Raw genomic sequence first — 19,974 nt, 5'->3', positions numbered from 1 at the left:
GTTGCTCTACTCACATGCCCCCACAGCATCTGATTGCCATATTCTAGCATTTACCACTATAGGCAACAGTCTGCATACTCATCTTGATTTGCTACTAGACTCCTGGGACCATTTCCGTCATGCTCACTTTTATCATTTGTCACCCCCTACCCCGTGACTATATTTGAAAGCCTATAATGTCATGTGCTGCCTTGAAAACTTTGAGCCTCACGGTGCCCCAAAGGCTTAACTGTGAGTTCCACTGCTTTCTGCCTCTCACCCAGCAGGAAAGATCTCTCTCTTATCAGCAGAATCCACTGCACATCACCCTGTCCTCAACCTAATGGGCTTCAGTTTCCTGACAGCCACAGAATTATTCGCACCATCCAATCACATCCTCCCACAGGAACTAGGAGTCACATACACGTCCCTCCAGTCCCTGCTGGTTCACTCTACTCCCCCAGGGGCACCCTGCACCCTCTGTGTGATCCTGCATGTGGACAGTGCCCTCCTTCCCTGGGCTGTGGGTTCACCTGTCCAATAAACTATTGTAGATCTCAGCTTCCAGTATCAGCTGCCATATGTTTGGATTGCCTCCAAACCCTGGAGTGAGATTCCCTCCCTCACTGATGGGGTGAAGAAGAGGCAATAAAACACCCATACTACGCACACACACACTCTGAGTGAGTATGATCATGCCCTAAACAAAACCAGCAATACATTTTTCTCAGTCTCAAATGGGCATCAAAATATACTTTGAAGTTATATAAAATCTTGACTCTGGGCTCCCCTCCAGGTCCACTGAATGAGAATGATAGGGGTGAGGCACAAACGCATACATTTTTGTAAAGTGCCCTTACTGAATCAGGTGGCTTTCCATGATCGAGTGCCGCTGTGGTGGTTGTGTAGTAGCCACCTGTTGACTCTGACTGATGGGACCGTCATGCCCGTTCTGGTGATACTACTTGAAGGACAACCCTATCATTCTGGAGGGAGTGTCTGACAGAGACACCTGCCCAGGGATGACAAACACTTAGCAACAGCTTTCAAAACCCTCCTGAGCCCTTGGCCGACACTGCAGATTGATCATGGCACTCGTCCTGCTGAGCCTGGCCTCCGGCTCAGAAACCTTATCAGCTCCCAGCATTTGATGAATGCTATCATGAGAGATGAAGCCTATATTTTTTTCTCCTGCCCAGCCATCCTCGATTTGTGCTCTGTGATGACAGGAACTCTGCTGCCTGTGACAATGCCTGCAGCCCTTACTTGTGCAATTCCACTCCTGGTGCCAGGGCCTTGCACTGGAGTAGAAGCCTTATCTTAGCTCATATCACTAGCCTGTCACAAAGCCAACTCCCTAGGGGATTTTCTAATTGTCTCAAGTCATTGGCCAAACCTCTTCTTTACTCTTAATGCCCTCTTTTATGGGGTCTTAACATGGCATACTATCTTTATATTTTTCTGTGCTGGTTCGAATCTTTGAGTTAGATCCTTGTGGAAATAAGCAAATATAATAGAATTATCTGGTGTGGTAGTGAGAACTCAAGATTTGGAATTAAGATGCCATTCGGTGACTCATCCTTGTTCAGCTGTGTGACTAGAGGCAAATTATCTCTGTGCGTCAATGTTCTCATTTGCCAAGTGAGAATAACAATAATATCTGCCCTTCCACCATTATATGCTATTACACATTAATGTAACATATCGTGTTATAAGGTAGCATAAGTGAACATTTGAAAATTTAGAACTCCAAGGTGTTTAATAGCAGCATGTGGCTATTTCTTACCTCTGCAAAAAAAAATCTCTTTTCTCCAGGGTGGCTGAATAAATAGGGCAGCTTTTCCAGGGAAACAGTCATAGCACACATTCCATTATGCGAATGTACATTCAATTAGAATGTAAAATGCCAGCCATCGGTCTTGAGGTGTTAATGAGCTGCCACATAGAAGGACCAGGGAAACAAGTTAAGTGTATGTGCATAAAGCATCAGAATTGCCAACTCTCTACCCGATTCAAAGTTGAGCTGCTCAGATCCTGGTCCTCTGTTTCTCCTCCATCAATTTAGAAGTTCCAGTGATGCATTGAGTCCACATGAATAAGGCCAGTGACTTACCTCCATCCCTGTCTGGACCATCTCCCTCCAGACCCTGGCTAAGCAAAGGGAGTTGAATATGTCCTGGATTTGGCAGTGGGATGGATAGACTGGTGGCAAAGAAGGCAGGATGCAAACCTTTCACTCTCACTAGAAAACATGCCTTAAAAACTTCCTGATAGGTATCTTTGTTGTGATACAGGATAAAGTTTTGCATAAAAAGTGAGAATGCTCTTTGGAATATTATCAACAACACTCAAAGAGTTAAAAATAACAAGAATGAATCATAAAACAATAAGATTTAGAAAACGGATGTTACGTAGAATACCTGCAATGTACCAGACATGTGCCAACTACTATGTCTATTTAGTCTCTTCTAAATTTAATTTCAAATGAACACATGTATATGGCTTTAAAAGTTAATTATTTCTACAGAGATTATTAAAGGTAAATCAGCCAGCCTCCCATACTCACCACACTTGAACAAATCATTTATACTACCTAGAGACTACTGCTGTGAACCCTTTTAGCACCTTCTTCTTTATCTCTGCATTTCTCAACAACACAAGTCCATGACCACTTCTTCATGTTAGGTATTATGTCTTCACTTCTTGCTATGGAAGATAAGGATTCAGTTCTTGTATTCTTCCTGGAACGCACACACACATGCACACACACATACATCTCTCACAAACTTCCCTTCCCCCATCCTCTTAAAATATTATCCTAATATCTGGTGGCATCAAAATGATCAGATAAATTTCATTCAGAGTTGAGCCATAAGGTATACACTTTTATTGTACACTTTTTTTTTTTTTGGAGGGGTGGTATCTGCCAAATCTTCTTTTGAGCTTTTCACCTTGGGGACCATATTTTTATTTTTATTTTGAAAGAAAGTTACAACTTTTTGAAAAAAATGTATTTCCCCAATACATTACTTTTTTTCCTACTGTACAGCATGGTGACCCAGTTACACATACATGTATACATTCTTTTTTCTCACATTATTATGCTCCATCATAAGTGACTAGACATAGTTCCCAGTACTACACAGAAGGATCTCATTGCTTATCCATTCCAGAGGCAATAATCTGCATCTATTGACCTCAAGTTCCCAGTCCATCCCACTCCCCCACCTCAAGTCTATTCTGCAAGTCCATGATTTTCTTTTCTGTGGAAAGGTTCATTTGTGCCATATATTAGATTCCAGATATAAGTGATATCATATGGTATTTGTCTTTCTCTTTCTGACTTACTTCACTCAGGATGAGAGTCTCTAGTTCCATCCATGTTGCTGCAAATGGCATTATTTTGTGCTTTTTTATGGCTGAGTAGTATTCCATTGTGTATATTTACCACATCTCCCTAACCCAATCATATGTTGATGGATATTTGTGTTGTTTCCATGTCTTGGCTATTGTGAATAGTGCCGCAATGAACATGGGGTGTGTGTGTGTCTTTTTCAAGGAAAGTTTTTTGTCTGGATATATGCCCAAGAGTGGGATTGCTGGGTCATATATTTTTAGATTTCCAAAAGCTCTGTTTTTATGAATACTACTAATAATATAAACCTGTTCTTATTTTGTGGCTGCAATAGAATCTCCCTTCTATAAGAGGATATTAATGATAGTTATTTTTCTTTTTTAACTCCTTGTCCCTCCATTGTTTCTCTTCTACAAATTCCATTTTTATTGCTGTTTGTTAGTTTGCATCTTCAATATTTAGGTTACACTCTTTCTTCAAGGGTCTTTGCCAACTCTGAGTGGTCAGCACATATTTAAGAGCAGGACAGTAAAAAAGTAACTTGGAGGCTTGAAGGGGCTTTGTCATAGCTGGGTCAGATGGGGCTGATGGACTGGGGAAAGCCACATGGGTTCAATCTACCATTGTCAACCAGAAGAGAGAAAACCTCAGCAATGTCAGTATCCACATGTCTTTTCTCATGGAGTGGGCAGATAACTCATAGAAGGCTCATCTAGTCTCCAGCCTGGGGAACCACAGGCTGCCATCCAGCCTTTTGAGCACCTAGTGGGGAAGGAGGCAAGGGTTCTTGGAATTCAGTATGTGGATTTTCATAAAAATCTCCTGTTTTTAGTACATTATCCCTGCGTGGCATCTAGATGTCCCCAAATCCAGAGACTCCTTGGTTCCCTCTCTCCAGAGAGTCAATTTCTGTCTTCTAATTCTCTTATCTGTCAGCTTAGATAAGATAAGGGGTCTAAGGTCTAACTGTGTTGTAAACAGATTTTCAACCAGTCTTCTGGTTTTTCAACCACTCTCTGCTACCACCCACTCACAACCACACCACACATACACACACATCGACCCCTAGTGATGGCAATTCTCAAGTCACCCTGCAGTTCTGTGTGCCTGTCAACTTGCTTCTGCATTCTCCCATGGACAGGTTAGGGTTCAATGCTATAGATCATCTGTTAATTTCCCTTGATCATTTTGTTTTCCAGTTTCCAAGTTTTTGTTGCTTTCTTTTCCTCTACTGTTTTCTTTATACCTTTAAAAGAAAATTATCTTATTACCCTTATTATCTTTTTAATGGGGTTGAGGGATCAGGGGAAAACCACATGGGTTCAATCTACCATTGTCAACCAGAAGAGAGAAAACTTCAACCCCAAAAGATGGAGACAACAGAGACATGAATATCTTGACACGATGCTGCTGCCCAGGATTCAGAACCAAACATAGAACTTAGGTTTCTTAAATCATCTTTTTCTCACATGCAATTCTGCTAAAGCATTCTAGTACCAAAATTTATGAATGAGAAAAAGTAATAATAAGAATCAATACTTTTGACTACCTAATACGACCACATGTATAAGTCTGTTAGGGCTGCCATAATAAAATACCACACCCTGTAGGACTTAAACCGCCAAAATTTTCTCACAGTTCTGGAGATTAGGAGTCCAAAATCAAGGCATTGGCAAGTTCAGGTTCTCCTGAGGACTCTGTACTTGCCTTGCAGATGGCTGTCTTCTAGCTGTTTCCTCACATGGCCTTGCCTCTGTGTGCGTGCACCCTGGTGCCTTTCCTCCTTTTTATAAGGACACCAGTCTTTTAGGATTAGGATCCCACTTATATGAACTTCTTTAATCTGAATCCCCCCTTTAAAGACCCTATCTCTAAAAACAGTCACATTTTGAGGAAGGGACTTGGGGCTTCAGCATATGACTTTGGAGGGGACACAATTCTGTCCTTAATACCAGACATTGTTGTGTAACTTCATTTCTATTCCTTCACTTATTTCTCACAATAGCCAAGGGTTAAGTACTATTATTGTTACTATATATTGAAGAAATTGCTGTTCAGAGAACTTAAATAACTATTACCAAGGCTCTGTATGTAGCTAAAAGGGGCTTGTATTAATTTTCTATGTCTGCTATAACAAATTGCCACAAACTTGGTGGCTTAAGACTACACAGGTTTATTATTTTATTTTTTTAGTTTTGCTTTTTAGGGCCTCACCTGCGGCATATGGAAGTTCCCAGGCTAGTGGTCCAATCAGAGCTACAGCTGCCGACCTACACCACAGCTACGGCAATACCAGATCTGAGCCATGTCTGTGACCTATATCACAACTCATGGCAACACTAGATCCTTATCCCACTGAGTGAGGCCAGGCATTGAAGCCACATCCTCATGGATACTAGTCGGATTCATTAACCACTGAGCCATGATGGGAACTCTCCAGGTTTATTATTTTAAACTATAGTTGTGTAGTTCAGAAGTTTTGAAATGGGCCTCCCTGGGCTGAAGTCAAGGTGTAAGCATGCTACACCTTTTTTGGAGGCTCTAGGAGAGGATGTTTCCTTACCCTTTCTAGCTTCTAGAGGCTGCCTGCATTTCTTAGCTCATGGACTCTTCCTTCTACAAGTATAACCAGTGGGTCAAATTCTTCTCACATTGCATCACTTTGAATTTTTTGTCTTAAACGTGAAGGACCCCTGGAGTTCCCTGGTGGCCTAGTGGTTAAGGATTCAGCATTATACTGCTGTGGCGCAGGTTTGATCTCTAACCTGAGAACTTCCACATGCCAGGGACATGCCCCCCCACCCCCCAAAAAATTAAAGAACACTTGTGATCATATTGGCCTACCCAGAAATGCAAGTTAATACCCTATCTTAAGGTCAATGGATTAGCTTTTATTACTTTCCCTTTGCCATGTATGGTTATCATCCTATGCTGGTGCTAAATTATATTTCACTTTTTCAGTTTTTTCAATTTTATTGAAGTATTATTAATTTACAATTAAATTATACTTCACTTTAAATACTGGGAGGGAGTTTGGCCAAATGGAAAGAGGACCGATATCAGAGTTGGGATATGTGTGCCCTATTTTTGACTGTACCAATCTGTAGTTAAGTTTATCTTTGTCAAGATATATCATGTATGCTCTGCAACTTTTTGTGTTATGTTCCAGCTCCCTGTGGCAGTGGTTCTCTACCAAAGTGATGTGGCCATGCCTGGAGACATCTTTGCTTGTCACACAGGAGGAAGAGGTGCTACTGCTGTCTCGTGGGTCATAGGCAAGTCTACTGCTATGCACTGGGATGCACTGGACAGTCCCCACAACCATGAATTTTCTGGCCCCAAATGCCAATAGTGCTGTGGTTGAAAAACTCTGCCTGTTTGGGGGAAAATGGATTGCAGAGCTGCAAGAGAGGAAGACGGACAGTGGTTTCGGAGGCGATGGCCATGGTCCAGATAGAGATAATGGTGCTTTAGACTCACATAATAGCAATGGAAATAGAGAAGTAGTAGGATTTAAGATCTATTTTGGAGATAAAAGTGATAGGGCTTTGAGATGAATTGCATGTGGGAAGGGAAGATGGTGTCAAGGATGACTGACAAGTTGACAGTAATGACCTTCTGCATCGATGGAGATGCAGTTACTGAAATGGAGACTTCAAGAGGAATAATAACAGGTCATACCCAAATAGATCTCATTTTATGTCAGTTTCACCCTGAGTATATAGACTCATTCAATCCTCACAACAAGCCAGTGAGGCAGATAGTATTATCACCCCCTTTTATCAATAAAAATGGGGAGGTAGGAAAGGTCAAATAACTTGCCCAAGATCACCCAGCCAGTAATAAGTGAATTTTGAATGTATAATGTCCAATTCCAGAGTCTGTGCTCTTAATCACTGAACAATACCACCTTTCAGAAGAGCAGATCTGAGGAGAAAGACCAAATGTTTCCCCATATCTTCATGTCCTTCACCCCTAAGATCGGAGTACACTCTTGATGACTTTAACACTCCCCCGAAGATATACTCAACTCCCTTTTCTTATGATACTTCCACGGTATTCACAGGGCAACTGCCCCCACCTCCCAGCTTGAATCAATCAACTGCATGCTTTCTTTGCTCTTGGACCCAAGGTGCCAGACACTGCTGGAGGAGTCCACAATACTTGGGCAATTGATGTACTTACAGTCATGTTACCATGGTCCACAGAACCCTCAACAGCAAGTCATCCCTATGTTTCTGGAATGAGCTATTCCACGCTCTACATGGCTCTCTTCGATTTCACTCTGCTCAAGTCCATCTCTTACCCTGGACACTCAGGAGATAACCCTGGGCCCTATTTCCCCAAGCACTAGGTTGATACCCCCGGACACCCCCTACCTATAGACTGATCCATATTTCCACCTATCCTAGCCTCTTTCATCCCCAGATTCATGGAAAATACATCCTTCTTCCCAACAAGGTTAATCTACCCCTGATCTTGTGCTCAGGATTTGTCCTTCTCAGGGACCTCCTTCAGGGATCATCCCAACACCTTCCCAAATTTCTCACTGCTCTAACTTGTCCTGAACCTTCCCAGCATTTAAAGGTACTCCAAGTTAGGCTAAACACACACTGAGTATCACTCTCATCACAATTCTTGCTTAGTTGGTATCATATGTAGGAGAAGAATGTCTAGGGCCCTATGGTAAACTTGAATCCGCAAATCTTTTGGTTCTTTTGGGTACAAGGCAACTTTAAACTATATCTTTATGATCATCTCTGCCATAATTAAAAGTTGCTGATTTCTTGTCCAGTCCCAGACATTTTATTCAAGTCAAATCTTTTAGAAAATATCCAATATTTCTTTCTCAGAAAGAATAAATTTCATAACCATAAGGAGGAAAAAGCCAGAGCCACACTTTCCTTTGAGCTTTGATCTAATGCTGCTGTTCTGTCTTCACCCCCACCCCAGCCCCCTACCCACATCTAGTCAAATGCACGTGTGCAGGAGGTGAGATGCAGAGGAAGAACAAAGATTAATTCCATCAGTAAGGTGAGTGATGCAAGAAAAGGGCCAAGCTAATGATTCTTAAAGAGCACACATCTGTTCCTCCATTTGCTTAGTCATTCAAAAAGTGTTATTGAATTTCTGCGATGAGTCAGGCACCAAGGCAAACAAAAGCTAAACCTGTTTTGAATACCTGGTGGGGATGAAATGTCTTTAACAATAGTCATAAAAATACAGGTCCGCAATCCCTGAGTCACAGTCCTAAAGTACAAAGAACTCTGAAACAGAAATATTTTTCAGAAGTTTGCAACAGTTGTTTGACTGCAAACCTGACGAGACTGATCTGAAGCCATTTTTAGGCTTTCTCCCAATTACTTAAACTTATGCCATGCACTCAGATCTATCCCTGGAGAATATTAATGTGCTTAATTTATAACGTGCTGCCTCAGACCTGATGGGGGGTACTATGAATATGAAAATTCTCCATTCTGAAATGCTTCTGGCTACAAGAGTTTCTACGTAGGGATTACATGCTTATATAAAGAGAGGGGCAGGAATGGAAACAAAACATCGAGTACCTCACCGAGTACCAAATACCATGCTAATCATTTTAGAGGCATCTCTTTTTAAAACCTCAGGACAGCTCATGGAGGTAGGCATTGCATTGCAATCCCCCTTTTACAGAAGATCAGGATCCTGGGCCTCCACTAGGTTAATTGACTTGCAAGAAGAAGGGGCTTAGCCAGGATTCAAGCTCTTATCTGTTGATATATGCCTGCTGATTATGTATCAAACCACCCAGGAGTGACTGAGAGTTAAAATTTGTGCCTGAGCCTGGCTGGTCACTAACTCATATTGTGTCATAAAAGGCACCTGAGAAAAGAGCCGTAAAACCATATAGGCTCCTATGTTTAAAACAAACAAAACAAAATCCTAAAGGGACATGCGGAGGAGGCAGACAGGCATATTGCTTCAGGGGTTTAGGGACTACATCCTAGAGGAGGTGGAATCTGAGCTGATATTAAGGAGTTGGCAATCATTTCTCTGGTAAGCTGGTGTTTAGTCTTTTCCGCTTGATGGAAAACAGACTCCTAGAATGGATATGGCATCTGTTTTTGTGTGAAGTTTCCCTGGGGACCCTTCTCTGTTGTGCTCCATGAGTGTAGGCTGAGCCAGGGCTCATGGCTACGCAGAGGTAGGTTCCCTTTGGGGTCAGGAGTGGGCCTCGGGGCGTAGGCCTGTGTGTCAGGGCCAGTGGCACAGAATTTGAAGCTTAGCTTCTGGGCCACCTGCCAAAGAGGTGATCCTGGAGATCTCATACAGTAGATTTGATTTGAGCAAGAAGCTTGTCTTTTTCCTGAGCGATTGTATATCAAATTCCTTTCACATGTACTGGAAACAATGAAAAGGTTTTGTCTTGGCCTTTGGGAGCTTATAAGGGTCTAGCTTCCTATGGGACTTCCAGCAGACTGGTCTTTGCCTCCCTGGGGCATGGAAAAAGCTTCTATAGCAAGCGTCTCTGGAGGACCATGAGTTTTTTCACAGGGAAGGAGCCTGCAAATATGAAGGTTTGGCTCATAATCCAGTCTGGCAGAAGGCCGCAGCACATCTGTGTTGGGGTGGAGGGGGTGGGGCTAAGAGAAAGAGATTGTCTTTCCACCTGGTTTTTGGTGTTTAATGAGAAAGGGGACAAATAGAAAAATGACAAGCAAGTAGGACTCAGGCTATAGTCACAGCTGATTATAGGAAGAAGGGATCCCTGTGGTATAGTGCTATATGGGGTGGTCCCAACCAGGGCTGAACAGGCTGAAGTAGGGGGTACAGGATTATTCTAGATGGACCACAGGTGGATCTATCACTGCTTTTACCCTTTCTGTCCAATGAGGGCAAGGACCATGCATCATTAAGTTCCCTCCTAAACCTATAATTCTTTGTCTATAATTCTGTTTTTAATTTCACACTTAAAATATTTAAGTTATAAAGCCAAGGCAGGATATATCCAGATAATAGACATTATGACACAATTTTAACTCTCAGTTACTCCTGAGTGGTTTGACACTTATATCAGTACACATATATCAACAGGTAAGAGTTTGAACCCTGGCCAAGCCTCTTCCTTATGAAAGCTATTGAACCTCGTGGAGGACCAGAATCCCAATCTGTAAAATGGGAATTACAATGCCTGTGTCCCTGAGCTATCTTGAGGTTTAAGTGAGATGATGCCAATAAAGTGATTTGCATGGAATATACATATATATAATATATATACATATATACACACACACGAGATATATACTATATATAGTATACATTTATTAAAATGGGAGGAGGCAGAGAGAGGCAGCTGGGGAAAGGGTTTCATCAGAGGATCACTAAGTATTGTGCTGTCATAGGAAAACACGTGTGCGAAGGGTTAAAGTGAGATACAAGCCCTGCACTGAGCTGACCACTCTGAGCAGCAGCCCTAACCTCTAATGAATTTAATAAGCCCACCCTGTGATGGCAGCTGCATCTGCCAGGCTGGGGCAGAGTCAGCATTAGGTTTTGGCTGCCAGCCTAGGGATAATTATCACCTAGCCAATGAAAACGGGCTCACGGCGTGCACCTGTAATGGAAAAAGCACTAGGCTGTCTAGTTTCAGAGCTGACATGGAGTGCAGCCTCATTCCACCTCTGGCTTCTCCTGTTCTCACTCCAGGTCTCTTCTGTCCAGCAGTAAATGCTGGTTAATAACAACATCTCAGAGACAACATGGTGCCTTTGTGGCTCAGCACTCTCTCTTTGAGTCTGAGGCTTTGTCAGTGTACCATGCTCTTTCACAATTGGGGGTAGGGGATGGGATATCAAATTGGAGGGTGACCCTGAAAGCATGAAAGTGTGTATCACTACATTTAAATCTTTCATTTAAAAAATCATAAAACTATGTAAATAACAGCATGCTAATTTAACTGCAGGTCTGAGTAATGTTTGACCTGTTCACAAAAGTAGCCTGAGTATAAAGAAGATTTTAAGATGCATCTACTATTTCCCCAAACATATCCCCTCCATGTACCAGGGCAGTGCTAGAAGCAAGGGGTGCCAAATTGAGCTGGATTTGCCCTCTGCCCTCAAGGGGTTTATAGTGTTAAGGGGAGAGAGACATATAAAGAGATAATTATAATACAATATGATACAATGGTGGTGGGTCCTTTGACAGGTAGGGACAGAGGGTGCTGAAAACACATGGAAGAAATAATAAATGGATTTAGTGCTGTGTGTATGTGTGTGTGTGTGTGTGTGTGTGTGTGTAACATGCAAGCCTTCCCACAGTGAAGTTAAAGATGCGAGATGCACCTAAAACTTGAAGGATAAGTACACACCACTAGATGACAAGTGTGGGAATGAAATTCTATGAAGGTACAGAATTGCCAAGCCATAAGTAGACATTGTGGTGATATATACAGAGGAGAGGTTCATTTATTTGGCAAATGGTTATTCATCACTGTCATGTACCAGCAGCTACAAGAAGGCTGTTTCCCAGGAGTAAGAGGAATGAAGATATGGTCCTAGTTCAAAAAATATGCGCACCCCAATATTCATAGTAGCATTGTTTATAATAGCCAAGATATGAAAAACAACCATAGTGTCCATCAACAACAGATAAATGGATAAAGAAGATGTGAAGATGTGATTTATATATACATATGTGTGTATATGTATGCGTGTGCTATATATATATATATAAAATAAGAAAATACTACTCGTCCTTAAAGAAGAATGAAATTTTGTATTTTCAACAACATGTATGACCTTGGAGGGCATTATACTAACTGAAATAAGTCAGACAGAGAAAGAAAAATACTATATGATATCGCTTGTTTGTGGAATCTAAAAAAATACAACAAACTGGTGAATATAACAAAAAAAAGCAGCAAATTCATGAATATAGAGAACAAACCCGTGGTTACCACAGAGGGAGCACAATATATTGGCTGGGGAGTGAGAGATACAAACTGCTGGGTGTAAGATAGGCTCAAGGATGTACTGTACAACCCAGGGAATATAGCCAATATTTTGAAATAACTATAAATAGAAAGTAACATTTCCAAATTGCATAAAAACTTTTTTTAAAAAAGGAACATAGTCCTAGCCCTGAACGATTCTACATTTTGATTGGGGGGATAGACCAAAAATAAGTAAACACAGTCTTTTGAAATGCAAATTGTAGTCAAGTAAGTAGATAGATAATGTGGATTTAAATCAATGCCATGAAAGAAACTTAAAAAGAGCTGAGAGATCCTGCTGTATAGCACCGAGAACTATGTCCAATCACTTGAGATAGAACATGATGAAAGATAGTATGAGAAAGAGAGTGTGTATAGATGTATGACTGGGTTCCTTTGTTGTACAGCAGAAGATGACAGAATATCGTAAATCAACTATAATAAAAATTTTTTTTCATTGAGTAATAAAAAAAATGAAAAAAAAAGAAAATTAACACACCAAGTAAGAAAAGCCAAAAGATTATCTCAATAAATGCAGAAAGTGCCTCTAAAAAAAAATTTTTTTTCTTTTAAAAAGAGCTGAGACAGAATCACAGGGAGACACATGGGACAGGGTGTCAGCTCCTAGAGTAGCTGATGTTCAAGTGGGGACCAGAAAGGCAAGGGGGAGTCCCCATGAGAAGAGTGGTCAGTGTGCATCCAGACAAAAAGTATGGCGTGAATGAGGACCCCAGGGAGCAAAGACTGCTTTTTTTTTTTTTTTTTTTTTGTCTTTTTGCTATTTCTTTGGGCCGCTCCCACGGCATATGGAGGTTCCCAGGCTAGGGGTCCAATCGGAGCTGTAGCCACCGGCCTACGCCAGAGCCACAGCAACGCGGGATCCGAGCCGCGTCTGCAACCTACACCACAGCTCATGGCAACGCCGGATCGTTAGCCCACTGAGCAAGGGCAGGGACCAAACCCGCAACCTCATGGTTCCTAGTCGGATTCGTTAACCACTGCGCCACGACGGGAACTCCGCAAAGACTGCTTTGACCAAGGCAATGCATGAGGTCACAAGAGTGGCACCAGAGAGGTTGCAGGGAACAACCCCACATCTTCCTACCCCCCACCGACCTCCTGATCTCATCTCTTCTGGTGCTCAACTCTTTTCTACTGGCATCCCACACACTCCCCATAAAACCAGAGTCCAATCATGCCCCACTGCCCTCTCCGGACCTCACTTTCCACTACTCTCCTCCTTGCTTGCTGCCCTCCTGGCACACTGTCTCTCTTGTTTTTGCTTGAACTCTCCAAGCATGTTCCCAAGTCAGACACTGGGACTGCTCCTCCTTCTGCTGGGATCACTCTGCCTGCCCCAACCACGCCATCACCAAAATTCGATCCCTCAATTCATTCTTGTCTCTCCTCAAATGTCATCTCATCAGAGAGGCCTGACCTGACCATTCCAGCTAGAGTAGGCACAACCTGTCCTGTCCCCTGACTTCATCTCCTTGCTCTGCTTTGTTTTCTGTAACACTTTATTCTCACCACTAGGTATCTTAGTATACATTTCCTTGTTTATTTGCATGATCTCATGAAGATAAATTTCATGAACTGTATGTGTTAGACCAGGGCTGGTTTCCCAAGTGTGTGACCTGCACTTGGTTTAAGTCCCTAATGCTGCTGTCTTGAAATACTTTATAAATATCTTTGAACTTGTGTGCAATACATACAGTCCAATGTTACGATGGGATATGTGCAGAAGACAAGTAGAGAGGAAATCTGGACAATAGCACACACATGCGGTGGTGGTCTAGCAGCAATGCCCACGTGCACAGTTGGCCTGGCCATTTGATGTGCATACAAACACCATGAGCCTGTTCAGGATGCTTTGGAATCTTGAGAGAGTGGCTAGGGCCAGGATGAGGCTCCAGTCACTGAGAGTGGCAGTACCAACAGCAGCAAAAGCAGCAGAAGCCAAAGATGAAGGAGAGAAGAGAGATTCCACACATGGGGGAGCAACTCCATGGCTCCTGGTGGGAGGCTGGCCTGCCCGTCTGTCCCTGGAGCTTGCCCTTAAGGCTTTGCACAAATATTAACTTTCCATTCTAAGTGCTAGACAGAAATTGTTTGTGCTCAGACTGTAAACTTTGTCAGCAAATAATGACAAAATAAAAGAAACATACATTGAAATTACAATAAAGCATATCCGGGAGTTATTATAATTCTTCAGAGTTTGAGATCCCTGAAATAAAGCTGCTGCAATATTATGAAGTAAATAATTACAAGCTTGGAAACAAAAATTAAATGTAAAGACATTACATTCAAAAGGAAAGGATGCCATTATCATATAAAGCTTCAGATGAACCAATTATTAACAAGGAATATAATTTTTAAATGACTGTTTCCTTCTAATTGAAGATACAGTGATAGAATGCAGAAATAGGCAGTTAAAATTATACACAAATCATGAAGTCAATTTCAGTTTCTCAAATGATAGCCATAAAGTCAAAGATAATATTAAAACACCATTGCATAAATTCATATTTAAAATTAATGTAAACTTACCTGAAATTCATTTGTATAAGGAATTAAATCTTTTTTAAAAAATTATTCTACAAGAATCACCAGCCCTAAATTTAATAACGTTTATATTTTAAAATAATTTGCTTGAAATTTATCCCCATTTGTCACAGCCTATGAAATATTTTTATCAGCTTATTAATAGGTGCATCAGCAGAAATATGTTTCTCAAAATTAAACTTTTTCAAACACTTGCAGTCTCTCATTTGCCTAGAGTGATTAATGTTTATTTAATTTTATTTATTGAAGTTGCTAAAAGTATAAATTTTGATGACCTAATAATTTAGTTTGCAGAAAAGTGATCCAGAAAAAAATCTTATGATCAAGCTATTACATTAATGTTCTTTACTATATTATATAAATTTATGATATACCAGAAATACTACTTTTTCAATATATAGGTTATTACTCATATATCAATGTTACTCTGGTTACATTTTATAAACAAAGGAAAAATTTTTATATTTTAGTACTTTATGTAAGTTTTAACAACACCTTTTCTCTGCCTTTTGAATAAGCTGCCCACCATTTTTATTTTGCACTGGGCCTCACTAATTATGTAGCCAACTTGGAGTCAGAATCCTAGAAGAAAGTAGAATGCAATTGCAATGGTTCAAGGAACTTTAATTAAGGAAATACTTACAGTGTGAGAAGAATTATCCAGCAAGGAACACCGAAGGAGCTGTAGACTAGTAGTGGTAGGAGGATGTTACCACACTTAGAGCTGTAAGAGCAAGAAGAGAGAAGTTACAGATTCTGGTGAGAGCTGAGGCCATGGAGAACTGACGACCTAGTAGCAGCTCATGGTCTGGAGAGATGTAGCCATAACCAGAATCCATGGGCCAAAGCCTTTAGAGTGAGGGGAAGAAATGCCCTCTCTCCTCTCACCTCTCAACTTCCAGTCTCCCACTGTACCTGCCATTGGCCAAACCCCTACCAAGAGCTAGAAAGCCAGGCAGTCTGTGTTGTGAAGTCTGCAAGAGGGCAGCCTTCTGGGGCATAGAGCAGGGCAGAGGAGGGCAGAGAAAGCATTGCTCTGTGTGTGTGTGGGAGGGGGGGAGGCATACAGAGGATGAGGATGTAGTCTGTTAAATCCACTGCTATATCCTAAGGACCTGGAACAGTGCCTGGCACATGATGAATGTTCAAAAAAATACCTGCTGATGAATGGAAGAACAAACTTCATATCTGCTATTAGTAGCACTAAAGAGTAGTAGCTTCCCATAAGACATCATTCCTTTCTTTATTATGAATGCTTTTCCCACTAATGTGCCTCACTCCACTGGGCAGGGTTAGCATGAGGCACCTCTGAAAATTCAGATGTCAGGAGCCCACAGTGTACACAGCTACCTCATAAAGAAAGCAGCTCAGTGGGCTCAGCTCTCCTCTGTACAAACTCCCATGGCTCAGGTAGTGCCCATGCAGTGAGCCCAACCCTGATTTCTCAGCCATGGCTCAGTGGGCCAGATCAGTATGTGATCATGTAGTAAGAAAACCCCCACCTCTGAGGGTCCTGGCAGGATGTCTGCCCAACAAGAGTGCTCCATGCTGAGAGAGAAGTCAAGCAAACCCTCCTCTGGGGGAAGCATAGCTACTGAGTGAGCAAAGCAGAACTAAGTCTTTTTTTTCTCTTTCAAGCTCTACCCTGAAGACTAGAAATTGGGCAGAAAAAGGTACTAGCCTTTGTGCAAACCTACTATGTGCCAGACATTTTGTAGTCATGAAAAGCTACAACTGCCATGTCGTATATATGATGTGACAAGTGTGAGGTCAAATAGCCAACAGGCTATGCATAGCTGAGTAAAAGCACAAAACGATGTCATCACTGAACTGCTGAACCAACACTAGCAATCACCGAGAGCAACAAATTTATTGTTATATGAAAAAAATACCCACATATTTGTTTCACCTAATGTTAGTTGGGTGTTCTCTTACTAGCAGCAATCCTAATGGATACGCTGGTTACTGTCCCAGGATACGATCCTTCTTTCCTCTGCCTATTTTTTTCTACTTTCATCTGCCATTGGCATTCATGGGTGCTCCTTCATTTCAATGGGAGCTCTTTCTGCTGATAAATTTGTGGGACTCTTGTATGGAATTCCATCTTCTCCTCTAGTACCCTGGAGTTGGAGGACACATGTGTTAAATGTCCAAGGCTACATTAAAGTTTAATACTCTATTTTGCTGCATTGAAATCATCTTTGTGTTACAAGTCTTGGATGAGTAACATAATTTTAGCTGTATGTATGTGTGCGCGTGCAGGCGTGCATGCACACCCACTCGTGCTAATTCCTAGAACAGAAGGCATTTGGCCTGCTGTTTACCTCTGGATTTATGAGGCACAATGCAGTGGAAATGTGGAGCCTAAATCTTAACAGCAGGGCAAGTTGAGATGGGAATATAAAGCACACAAGCAATCAATATGACACTTTTAAACGAGTTTTGTGAATGTGTGGTTGTTTTAAATTATCCTTGGAAGCAGGAGATAAAGGGAGAGAGCAGAAAGGCAATGAAGGCTGACGAATGGGAAAGCTGTCTCCTAATGAAAAGAAGCTGAATGTCCATGCTTTGTCTCCAGTGACCAAGGAAGGTTACCTATTACATTGAACCATATGAAATTGCTGATAATTGACTTTTTGAACCTATTTTATCTAAGATAATTAAGGCCACAATTACCAACTACCTAATTTTCAAAAAATGTAAAGAGGAATAATTTCTTAAAAACTACTTACTATTGTATAAGAAACACACGTTTTCTGAAGAGAAAAGAAAATGCACATATACATATATGATATAGCCACACATGTGCTTTCTGATTCTTAGAATTTTCATTGCTCTGGATACATTATCCACCTATTGTTGTATGCTGTCTACTTTATCCACTAGACCCATTACCATGTAGAGCATAGTTGTTTTAAATGCCCAGTCTGATAATTCCACCATCCCTGCCATAGCTAAGTCTGTTTCTGATAGTTTGTCTCTTTGAATTGGTTTTTTTAGTATGTGTTGTAATTTTTTTCTTGATAGCTGGACATGATATACTGAGTAAAAGGAACTGCGATAAATAGGCCTTTAGTAATGTGATGGAAAGGTGTGGTTGAAGGGGAAGTGTTGTATACTCTATGAGGTCTCGGTCTTTCAGTGAGCCTGTGCCTCTTAGACTGTGAGCTTAGCTGTCCTTATAAGTCCTCCCAGTTCCCATACTTTAGGTGAAGCAGGATGGCTAAAGAAGGCTGCAGTTGGGTATTTCCTATCTCCCAGCTTGGTTTGACTCTGGAAAACACCTGAATAGTTCAGGCTCTGTTAAAATTCTTTCTCTTGAAGGCAAGACTCATTAACAACAGAATGTTCTGGTATATTTCAAAAGGGTTCCTTTCCCCTTCCTCTTGTTGGAAACACAAGGGGATTTTTCTCCAGCAGTCAATGTGAGAACCTAGCTGAGATCCTGCAGGTAAAACTCATTAAAATTTAGGGACCTCCTACGACTGAGTTTCCCTGGAGGTTGTCTCTCTCAGGCTTGTCCACACTGAACCCCCAGTGATTCCTTAATTAAAGGTAAGTTTCTCCAACCTCAACACTAGTTCCCACAGAGGTTTTTGCCACAGTGTTTCTGCTCCAGTAAATTGTGATTCTCTGCATCTGCCTGTTTCTCCAACTTGAGGGGCAGTGGTTTTGCCCTGTGGCATCACATTTTTGACGGATTCAAGAAGGGCTCATTTCTCAATTTGTTTAGCTTTTTACTTGCGTTGGAGTGGCAGTTTCTAAGCTCCTTTTTTCCCCTCCCCCTTAGCTATGTTCATAGCAGCCCTATTCACAATAGCCAAGACGTGGAAACAACCTAAGTGTCTATCAACAGATGAATTAATTAAGAATATATGGTCTATATACACAATGGAATACTACTCAGCCATAAAAAGGAAGGAAATAATGCCATTTGCAGCAAAAGGGATGCAACCAGAGATTCTCATACTAAGCTGAACTGGAAACTAGAAATTTACATTCTTTTTAATAACCTGATTTTTTCCTTTGCAATATATTATGAGTATATTCTAGATCAGTAAATGTATTTTCAATATTTTGATACATACTTCATTGTATAGATAGACTACAACTGACTTGAGAACTAGTATAGCTTTATGGTTAAAAGCATAGTTTCTGGAGTTACACTGCCTACATTCATATTCACCTCTACTACTTAAGTGGATGATTGTGAGCTGGTTATTTCACCTCCTTATGTCTCATTTTCTTCATCTGCAAAATATGGATAGTACTAGTTCCTATGGCGTAGGGGTCTTGGGAAGATTAGATGGGTTACTATGTATGTAGAGTGTCTAGAATAGTGCCTGGCACACACACAGTACCTCTGTGAATGTCTTAGTTATTAACTCCTCTTCTGTTGTTGGATATTTTAGTTATTTTCAGTTTTTTCACTATGCTCCATAATCCTGTAATGTTTCTACTTAGATCAAAATTTTGGAGTACATCCTTAATTATATTCTCAGCATTCATATCAATTAAGACCACTCTGACTGCAAGTGACAAAAAAAATTCAACCTGAACTAACTTAAGCAAAATAGATAATAAATGGGCAATTAAATAATTTTTTTAGAGCCTCACCCATGGCATATGGAGGTTCCCAGGCTAGGAGTTGAATGGGAGCTGTAGCCGCTGGCCTGCAACACCAGATCCGAGCTGTACCTGCAACCTACACCACAGCTCATGGCAATTAACCCACTGAGCAAAGCCAGGGATTGAATCCACATCCTCATGTATACTATTCAAGTTTGTTAATCACTGAGCCATGACAGGAACTCCAACAGTTTGATAATTTAATAAATAAATAAAGTTATTAACTCATGTAACTGCAAAGTCTGGGGCTAGCGTTGATGCTTCTTGATCCAGATCTTGAATAACTTCTGGCAGGACCCAGTGCCTTTTCACCTCTCAACCTTGTCCTTTACCATACTAGCCTTATCTCAGGCTTCATGTGGTGACAAAATGGCCCCAGCCAAGTTCCTCTGTGTTCCAGTCCAGTGAAAATAGGGAAGGTTTTTTTCTCAGAATTGGATAAAAACCGTGTGCCTAGCTGACTCATAGGACCATA

At 41.2% G+C, this 19,974-nt stretch overlaps 1 long non-coding RNA gene across 1 annotated transcript in view; it reads right to left on the bottom strand.

Annotated features, from left to right (window-relative positions):
* The window catches only part of LOC110261446 (uncharacterized), a 99,957-nt gene that overhangs the window by 44,635 nt on the left and 35,348 nt on the right, over positions 1–19,974 (bottom strand). The window contains exon 2 of the long non-coding RNA XR_014808662.1: positions 15,514–15,594. This is a non-coding gene — a long non-coding RNA (uncharacterized LOC110261446). The remainder of the gene's footprint in view (positions 1–15,513; positions 15,595–19,974) is intronic.

This window comes from Sus scrofa, chromosome 6 (assembly GCF_054392235.1).
Source record: "Sus scrofa isolate SSC_HxYL_T2T_F1_AM1 chromosome 6, Sscrofa_HxYL_maternal_Yorkshire_Landrace_v2.0, whole genome shotgun sequence".
Taxonomy (NCBI): domain Eukaryota; kingdom Metazoa; phylum Chordata; class Mammalia; order Artiodactyla; family Suidae; genus Sus; species Sus scrofa.
This window is presented reverse-complemented; position numbering and strand designations above follow the sequence as displayed.